This window comes from Acartia tonsa, chromosome 1, assembly GCF_053477335.1.
Source record: "Acartia tonsa isolate MP-2025a chromosome 1, ASM5347733v1, whole genome shotgun sequence".
NCBI classification, from domain to species: domain Eukaryota; kingdom Metazoa; phylum Arthropoda; class Copepoda; order Calanoida; family Acartiidae; genus Acartia; species Acartia tonsa.
The window spans coordinates 16,413,633-16,424,852 of NC_137260.1; positions in this window are offsets into that span (position 1 = coordinate 16,413,633).

Below are 11,220 nucleotides of genomic sequence, written 5' to 3' on the forward strand. Positions count from 1 at the left end.
ATCAGAAATCAATTCCAATTTCTTAATATTGGCCCTAATATTCTTTCCTAACTGGATAACTCTTATAAAATTGATCTGTTTTGAAAATCTTATGTCTGAAATTCTGCCTATGGAGGATTGATCATGAAGTTTTAGCCCCCCTCCAAAATTATAAAATTTAGTTGAAAATATAAATTGGTTTTATACCGTACTTCCAACCCCTAGCAAATTCAGCTGCAAGAGAAGGGGTTGGTATTACCACCCTCAAAATATTTAAAATCATCAAAACCAAAAAATGCCGCTGTGAGCCATGGTTCAAATTCTTTCATATTTACAAATATTTGTAAGGTCGTTAAGAGGACGCAGAAGGGGTGTAATCCACCCCACTGACTGAATTAAGTGGCGTGGAATGTGGATTCACACCAACCTCTGTTTGGTCATCATACTGAATCATCACCATTTACCATCAAATTGAAGTTCCATCATTTATTTTTCCAATAGACTATGATAGATCGTTAGATCACAAAAATTTACAGATAGTGAATAAAATTGAAAAACATAGAATACGAGACTACGAGTGTGAGTTAGGTCTAATATTTAGATTTACTATGTATAGTAATATAAAGTCTTTCAAAATTATTTTTTTCAAATTAAGATGTTTTTATGAGCTTAATACATTATAAACCTATTAAATCTTTAAAAATTGATAACAGGTAGTTTGGCTATTAGTTTTACAAATATACAGTTTTAACATAAATATTATGGACATCTAGTGTGTGTTTTTGTACTAAAAAATCTAGAAATTAACTTTAAATTTTAAAACGGCTATAAATTCTTGGAGCTCAAATTTCACCCAAAAAATTTGAACACATGTGTCAACGAAATTGCCTCCCATTTCTATTAAAACATTTCCTTCTTCTTCTTATTTAATAATTTATTCCTTTAAGAACAAACTATACATAATTAAATCACATAGTCTTGAATTATTAATATATACAGTTTATAAAATAGCACATAAATTGTTAATAACAAGCGATATTATAATATATTGTAATAAAATTAACTAGTTATATTTGGAGACAGTTTGAAAATCAAATACTAAAATATTTTGTGTTGTCTTTGTATTTCAAAACAAAATTAATAAAATTTTCAATAAGATATGTTGATGTACCACAGAAAGTCTGTACTATTATTTAAAACATGCTGATTCGTTACTTTTTTGACAACAAACTTTTGTATGCTAAAATTATCTGATTCATCTAATTCTTGGTATACTGATTCCTATCACAACACGGTACAATGTTATAAGCGAAGCATATCTATAATGAAGTCCTAAAATGTAAGTATGTTCTTAAACAGTATCATGTAACTAATCAGTTTTGCAACAAATTGGCTTACAATTTTGTCCAGACTTATGCATTAATATTCTGCTTATTCTGTTCTGACACTACAAGCGTTAATGTTCGTTTGTCTTTCCATTTCAGAGCTTCGCTTTTAAAGATGTTGTCATCCTTGTTTATTATATATCTATCACATTCTTTTTACATCTCTCTCCATTTGTCTATCTCTCACTTCCCTCTCTAATTGTCTGTCTATCTATGTCACTTTCTTTCTATGTCTCCTATTTTTCTTTTTTCACAATATATCTATCTCGTTCTCTCTTCTTACCCTTTATCCTCTATTGGACTATCTATCTATCTCACTCTCTTTTGTTCCTTATAACTGTCTATCATATGGGTTAGAAGGGGGAGGGGTCCATAACCCCCAACCCCCCTAAAAGTTTTTTTCTTTTAAAAGTAAACCTAAAGTAAAAATTAGGTTTTGGGAATCAACTCCCCTCTCCTCAAGTGCCCCTAGAGGCGTCAAGGGTTCATAGTTGAGCCGCTACATTCATCTAAATATTTGACCTGTCTCAGGATTTTTACTTTAACTGTATGCTGTATAATCTACTAGCGGCTTCGCCCCTAGCCTCTAGGGGCTTCGCCCTATGAAGTAATGGGAAGTCAACCCTCCTAAATAGAAATATTCAAAAAAAATTATTCTTTGTTTAATTACTCTGTGGTAAAATTAAACCCAGCTTGTGCGTTTTATGCACAAAAAGTTTAATTTGTACAATTTCAATTCGTAAAAATTAAACCTAGGTTGTTCGCATACACAAAAATTAAAATTAAAAAAATAAATTTTTTTTTGGGAGGGGGATTCGTGGGGGCTTCACCCCATGTTGCAGTGGGGTTCCCCCACCCCAATTACTGGGTTTTGTTTACAAAAATTTTAAAAAGTTAAAAATTCTGGAAGTGGGGATTTTTTTTTGGGGGGGGGGGTTGGGGTGTCCCACCCCCCAAAAAATAGCTTAAAACCACCAGAGGACCAGTAGGTATATTCCCAGAAGGGTTGAGCCCAATTTGATCAACAGTTACTGAGATTTTACAAAAAATGTAAAAAAAAAATCTTTGGGGGGTGGTTTTTTTTTTATTTTTGGGGGGGTTGGGGGTGTCTCACCCCCCAAGAAAATAGCCTAAAACCACCACAGGACCAGTAGGTATATTCCCTGAAAAGTAGAATCTGATCGGTTCGGTGGTTACCGACATCTTAAGGGACGGACGGACAGACAGACGGACAGACATCAAGCTACTTTGTATTATAGATTAAACTATTTTTCCCAAATAAAATACTTAAATACTATATCTATTTTTTATCTTTATTTTAAAAAACTAATAAACTGAACAATTTTTTCATAAGTAAATATTGACATCTTGTGAGTTTTAAGTGTACTAAAAAGTTGAAAGATATCGACTTCAAGGTTTAAAACGGCCATACATTTTTAAGGCTCAAATTTCCAAACATCCTATTTCAAACACATGTTGTTAAAGTATTATTTCTAAACATTTTAGTAGCGAAGCTACTCTATCATTAAAAATTTATGTTTATAACGTTAGGGGGAATAAAGTGAAGTTTATGTTGAGGGGACATTAGGCACTTTTATTACAATTTTACAAACCATCCGTGTCCAAACTTTTCCACCTTCTGTAAAAAGATCTCGAGAAATTTTAAACTTTTAGTACCGTGACAAATTATTGTTATAAAAATTTCTAAAATAAAGGAAAATATGAGTTATTTACTGCCAGAAATGACAAAAAAATAAACCCTAAAAATGGATGTATAATGTACGTGGATATTATGAAAGGGAAATATTGTCGTCAATTTAGGTTGTTAATATGGTTATTATTTATTGGTCAGTTCGTTCATACAGTAGGAGGGACTAAATGGAGTGGACCTTTTTTTTATCCAGCTACAAGTTTCATTTTACTACATGATAATCTGGTGCAAGGTTCATTTAATATTAAATCCATTCCCCCCCAAAAAAACTCCTAATGTCCACTGCTTGATGTTAGTGTATGTGACATATCCTTTTCATAAATCCTGTAATTACGCCACAAATGTTGGAAAAATGACCTTCGCAGTTTTTCCGCCGAGAAAAGAGATTTTGTAGAGTAACTTCTGTCACACTTTACCAAACTTAACCTTTTTAAAACTATTTTATATGTTTTTAAATGACTAAACCTTGCGGTGGCTTATTTGTATTTTTATATCTTAACCTAACCTAACCTTTACAGAAATGCAGTAATCAAAATAATATTCTAGACACTATTACGTTTTTCCACATCGATGTTTGTCACTCCTACGTTTGTTTTGGTTCCTAGCCGAGCATAGAAACCCCTTTCCTTGTTTTAAAATAAGGGGGACAGTTTTTAGTGAAATATTGTAAACCTTATGCTCGGTTAGGTTATATTAGGACACTCTAGCTTAGGTCCCGCTTGGCTAGGGATAATTTGGTCTCTATTTTAGTAATCTAACTAACCTTAACTAGTTTAATTTAATTCAAAGTAGTTAATATCTTGAAAATTGCTCTAGAGACTAGGGAAAGTAACTAGTTTTTAATAAAAAACTAAAAAAATAAAAAAAGGTTTGATGCTTTATAATATAATCTCTTTTGTTTTAAGCCTTTTTTGGTAACAAAAACTTGGTAAAAATATGATCAAAATTTATAGAACATCAACCCCTCTGGTGGTCTTTGTCCACGGATCCTAAGGGATAAGACAATAGGGACAACTTAATATACAGCCCCAATGATGATAAACTAAATAACTACTTCAATAGATAGATGTATTTCAACATAAGCATACAAAATGATAATAATATTTCTTACACATATTTACAAAATTTTATGCATAGTTTAAATCGTTCGGTGAAAAAGTTTGAACACTACGTAATTTGAACTAACGAATCAAAAATTAAAATTCAATAAAAGTTTCCAAAGTTTTTGACCCAGCAAATAAGATATCATAGTTATGTCCTCCCCCGGCCTCCCTGTTTTTCAAATTTTTAAACTTTTTATTTTAAATTCTAACTAAAATTTTATTGTGATATTAAATGAGAATTTATGTTAATTAAAGCAGAATTTATAATAAAATAATTAGAAGCGAAACAACTCTAAAATAAGGTCATAGGTCGATGTGTCTAAGGCTTGGCATTTTTATTAGTCTAAACTATAACTATGTTAAAACATTTTAAGCATTAATTTTAATTTACTAAAGGGCTCATTTTGTGTATCATCATTGGGAATGTACATCAATTTATCGTTCAATGTCTTATCCCTTAAGATCCCTCCATAAAGTATTTGGGATTTCTCCTTTTAACCCTTTTATAAATGTAATAGAATATATAACACTTAAAAAATGTTTCACACTAAGCAACGTTTCTTCAATTGAGCAGAACATTGAAAACAAGATATAGTAAACTTAAAGAATCATGACACAATACTTTCATATTGACTGCGGTCCTACCTTAAATTTTAAAGAGAAAAATAGCTAAAAATAGTTAACATGATCTTATAGGACATACAAAGAAATCTTAGTGTTTATATTATAGGATACATGATAATTTACAGAGTAATTCAAGGTACGTTATTCCACATAAAAAAAAAATTAATTTTGCCTTTAAATTTAGAATAAGGTAAAAAATACTTTCATATTATAAAAAAAGAAATTTTTTTAAATACTTAATACTCTAAAAAATTCTTTAAATTTATAAATAACTACATTGTAGGCACACCACATATCTATGTTAAGAAGGGTTAATTAAAAACTTTAAATGGTTTGAAAATCCACAGTTTAAGGTGCCTAGGAAATGAATTTCGTTCCAGGGGGGCAGACAGTGGAATCTTTTTTTAAGCGAAGCTTTTCTAAGATTAGGGTTGATCTAACTGTGCGTACGTCACGGATAACTACATTGTATATTCATTGTTTTATGCATATTTAAATTGGCCTAGAGATTTTACATTAGCTGCTTCTGGAAAGATGATTCCTATAACAGTTAGGTACAATCTTTAAAGCATAGCAACTCTATAACTATTAGCAGAAAGTAATTTTAACTTGTTGATTTTAAATAATTTGGACCACAATTTTATCTAATTTTTGAAATAATGACAATCATCAAAATCAATTTGGTTAAATAAGTTTGTGCTTGAGACAAATATACATTCGAAAGAAGACTAAAGACACTGCTTTTTAGTGAGGCAGGGGACATTGGGCTCTTCATTGCACTAGTCCGCAAAGTTTTAATAGTAATATTTTCTTATTTGTTGGCTTAACAACTTTTGGGACATTACTTAAATTTTGTTTAGTTGGTTCATTTTGTTGAGGGTCCAAACCCCTAATTGTTATCAACAGAAGGGGTAATTTTGTGTATTATTATTGGGGATGTACATCAATTTATCTACCATTATCTTATCCCTCAACATCCCTCCATAGAAGCTCCCTGGATAGTTCCATAGATGTATCATATCAGTTCTTATAAGTAAAGCTTTAACCAATTATCTTTTTACATCTTAAATACACTAATTAACCATCCATAGCCTGAAGAAATGTTGCGAGTGAAAATCTCATTTTTTATACTGAACAACTTACTGCAACAAAAATCTATCCTATTATACAAGTTTTCGCCGTTTGTCCATTTAGGGGTTGATCTCCACATATATCCAAAGAAGGATTTAGATCTTTTTAAAACCCAGATTCTGCCCCTTCCCTTCCCCATCAAATAAGAGAGGCGTAACAGCTTGTAGTTTTGACTAAATCCCATTTGAGTTCAGCAATACATTTTTCATTTTTGTAATTTTATATTGGTTATATGCAGATTATTTGTTATTTTGCAAATTAGTTGTAATAATCATGTTGATAGAATTACTAAAGTTACAAGAGGACTGAAGGTGCTTAAGCAATGTTTAGTTATGGCTATGGGTGGTAATTGGTCCACTGACGAAATAAGGGATGTTACCTGAATGTTTAAAATGATAATAATGTACATTCAGTCCGTATCTATAATATCCAGGATCGGGTACACATATACAGTGATTTAGAAATGATTTCAATTATGTGATGTTTGATTGTATTTTTAGTTTTTTATTGGTTTATTTTGGGTACTTTTACTGTAATAGTTGGTTAATAATAACAGTGTCAAAACTTTTCAAGAAACTCGCAACTATATCTCCCCCCCCCCCCCAGAAAAAAAACCTTTACTCTTTAAAACTAAAATTCAAAAGTGCTGACTCCTCCCTAAATCAACTGTTAATTTAAAAGTTCCTTATGGATGAGTATAATCGCCAGAAGCTAATCACAATAAATGGTCTGTGGCTAAAAAAATACAAACATACATTATAAACAGAAAGGTGTCCTCACAAAAGCTTTTTTAGTGCCTATAAAAAATTACGTCATACTGACCAACCATTGGTCAATTAAAATGTATGTTGGCCTGCCATTGGTAATTTACTCTGTGTATTGGCTTACCATTAGTCATTGTATTGCATGACGTCATTTTTTATCCGCAATATAAACAGCTTCGTCCTTACAAAACAAAATGTTTAGCTGTATAATAACCATTTTAGTAGCTGTTACATATGAACGTCAAATGGGGTTATAAAGACCGCAATTAACACAGTTTGGAATGAGAAAATCTTTCTTTTACTGGTGTGCACAGAATTTGCGCAAAAAAAGAATTTTAAACCCTTACAGATCGGGTCCCCAACAAGGACTTAATAGATCAATGTGGGGGCGAAAAAGCCACTCTCCCCTAGTGCCTCAGAACCTTTTATAGCTAGAGGTATAAAAAATAGTTTCTTTTTCCATAATTTACTTCTTTTATTTGGTAATGTTTGTCTTTATGTACTTAAAAAGTAAAAAATTATGTAAATTCAGGCGCTTAAAGAAACCAAATTCTTGTTAATTAAGCTAATATAAGAAAAAGATTATAAAATCAAATATTATCTTTTTATAAAAAAAAAATCATCCAAAGTACAAATTCAAAAGTACAGAGAATTAATCTTTGTATACTTTATCTTTGTGTACACTTTACATTTTGTTAAGTTCAATAACTTCTAAAACACTGCAAAAAATCTTCAATAAAAAGATTCAAGATTAACAAATAAAGTCATGAAGGACAAGCTTAATAAGAAAAATGCATCAATAAATTAAAGGAAGCCCGCAGAAAATACACTGCTCTAACTGCTATAAGACTCTTACAAGTAAACCCATTACCCTAAATTTAATCTACATAATGGGTAATTTTGTTTATCCTGATTGGGCACATCAAGTTATGGTTACTTAAAGAAAATAAAGTTAAACATTAATTCATATTTTACAGATTATTATTTATTTTTTAGAGTATATGCTTGCATATAGTTAGACCACTTATGTGGCTTCTTATGTAATATATATAGCCTAGCAGATTAATCCTTATATATATGTATATAATATTTTGTTATATATTAAAAGTTTTTTTAGCTATTTATGCATAGTATTCATTCATTTTAGCCAAAATATTAGGGTTCCAAGTTGAAATTCATTATGCTATTTTTGTGAAAACAAGACAGCCATTTATGTTGCATATATCCAAAAAATATGATTTTCAAGTCTTGATATTTTTAAAACTACCTGGTAAAAATTTAAATTCTTTCGAATACATGTCCTATAAGCAGTTCGCAAAATTCAAGTTTAAATGCACTTCGTGCAACTACCCCTTTGCTAACCATTAAAATCCAAAAGTCTAGAAAACTTTTCTATTTTATAATATTTTTACTTCCACGCATTTTTAGATGCTTTTTTTTCCATGTCACATATGACCAGAATAATGGATTTAATTTATTATTATTATTATTACACCAGATTATCATATACTCTAATAAAGTGAAACTCATAGCTGGCTAAAATTCCACTAAAATTCCCCTATTCCACTTGTTTTATCCTATCTCCTCCCCTCCTACTGAATGAACGAACTGACCAATAAATTATGTCCATGTTAGGAACACAAATTGACGACAATCTTCCCCCTGTCATAATATCCACACATTTTCTATATCCATTCCAGAATGTGTACTCTAATATAAATGAATGTAGAGGGAAAAACGCGCAAATTAAAATAGTTTTGAAATCAATACACAGAGAAATGTTCAAATGTTGACTATGTCTACGTAAACAATTTGCCAGCACATTAACCTAAATTTAACGTACTTTTCACATATCTGATAAAAAACAAGAACAATTAATCCAACAGAAGAAAATATAGACAAATTATATGGATAACCTTAAGAGTGTTAAGGAAATAAGAAAAAAGAAAGAAAGAATAAAAAAGATAGTTATAAATCAAAGAGTAGCTAGTCCGCATAAAAATTAAATATGGTGAATAAGTTACGGATATAGATCTATAATATATTTAATAAAACTAAAAGAGGAATAAAGTTTTATACATGCTTATGCATTGATAGACAGTTAGGTTGTTAATGTAAAGTAAAATCTTTTGATATTTTGTACCCCTCCCACGGGTCAGATTTCTCATTAATAGACAGTAAACTTGTTATTGCTGTGCTATCTGTTGATGATATTTTCTTGGTATTTTGTACCCCTCATTCGGGGCAGATATCTCATTAGTAGACAGTGAACTTGTTATTGCTGTGCTATCTGATATTTTCTTGTATTTTGTACCCCTTACTCGGGGCAGATATCTCATTAGTAGGCAGTGAACTTGTTATTGCTGCGCTATCTATGGATAAAACTTTCTTGATATTTTGTATCACTCCCACGGGTCAGATATCTCATTAGTAGATAGTGAACTAGTTAATGCTGCGCTATCTATGAATAAAGCTTCCTTGATATTTTGTAGCCCATCCTCGGTTCAGATATCTTATTAATAGGCAGTAAACTTTTCATTGCTGCACTATCTATGGATAAAACTTCCTTGATATTTTGTATCACTCCCACGGGTCAGATATCTTATTAATAGGCAGTAAACTTTTCATTGCTGCACTATCTATGGATAAAACTTCCTTGATATTTTGTATCACTCCCACGGGTCAGATATCTCATTAGTAGGCAGTGAACTTGTTATTGCTGCGCTATCTATGGATAAAATTTCCTTGATATTTTGTATCACTCCCACGGGTCAGATATCTCATTAGGCACACGGTAGAAAATTTTACAAATAGTTGAAATTATTTTTGCAGTTTGGGTTATCAGTGAATTCTTATTTAATTATGCGGCCTTTAAAATATTAATTTTTTCATCTTTAGACAACATAAAACCATTCTTAAGATAACAGCCCTTAAAGGGCCTAGTCGATTACAAAAAAAAACACTTCTTATTGTGTTTTTCTTATGTTAATTATTATCAATGCTGGGTTATTCAAGGTTATACTGGGTACAGGCTAGCCCGGCATGGTTGAGACACCGCAAGTATAGGCCCCGCAGGTAATGGCCCTCACCGCAAGACAAAAAATATCCTTCTCTTTAATTTCAAATTATTTGTAGAATAAGAGAGTTTGTGCGCGCAAGGCATTTTAAGGGAAAGCATTAAAAAGCTGTAGTATATTCAAATTCCACACTGTTTTGCTTTTCCTCTAATTAAAGTAAATTAAGATTGTTTGTGAGCTCACAGATATATAAATATGTGTTCATACGACAATACAAAAAAAAGAAAAGGCAATTATGATGACACTCATAAAGTTAATCGTCCATGGAATAAACAAAAAAAATTAAATGAGGGGGGGGGGCCTTTCACCACTTGGGGCCAAATCACTAGAACCCGATTAATATCCGCTGAATGAGAACCGGTTCTCTGCCATACTGTAAAATCATGTATTGCATAACTGACAATTTGACAAAATATTAGGGTCTAATAAACCTGGTTTTAAACTAATAATTTTTCTTTCTAATAACCGCGGTAAGCTGTTTGTAATACGTTGCGATAAATAACTATAATTTCGTCATTAAATCTCACGGTTTGGAAAGAACACTTTTCCAGGGAATGAAGGATTCAATGACTGGATAAAATTAGGTAACAAGATGTTGGTCAATAATGTGTGTTCTTAAAAAACAGCTGAATCTATTGATTTATTTTCCAGCGGCTATTCCCTTGAGGTCTCTTGGGTTGCTATAATGGAAGACTGGAGGGAAATGTCAACCCTCAACATTGAATTAAAATTTTTGAAAAGAAATAATTGGCGTAGTGTTTCTTGGGAGGGTTGAGAATATATAAGAATTAGGCATCAGACTATTCATAAAGGTACATCCCCAAAAGTGGTAAAGGAGTTACCCCTATTGTAGATTAAGATTATTGGTTTAGGCACTACTAGTTGAAACTAGCAATTTAAGAATTGATATCAGTACCCAAAGTTTTTAAAGAGCATGTTTATAAACTTTTGGAACCAGTATTATTTACAGTCATCTTCCACACTGATTTGATAAGTGTTGCAGACAGCAAGGAAAGTTGGAAAGAAACTTTGCTATTTATAACATTTGTTATATTTTAAAAACAATTGAAACACCTAACATAGTCTCGAACATGCAATTTAATACTCCCAAGCATATGTCAACTAATTAGATTTAAATTTCTAAAAATTATTTAACATTTAACTTTCCATAATCGGCTTCGAAACCTATGAATGTCCTTTGGATTAAAACTGGCTTTCTGCCATACTAAAAAATCAGGTATAACATCGTGTTAAAGACAATTTTCCACAGATATTTAGATAAAAACTAATAGCAGTTTTGTTAGCCCCGAGGGCAATATCTTAATCTTTAATAAATATTTTATAATTTAGCATAAGATTATTATATCAAAAACCTTGTTACGGACTGTCAGGAAATAAATTTAAATTTTACCCAAATATTACAGGAGTCATAGTTACTAATAAGTA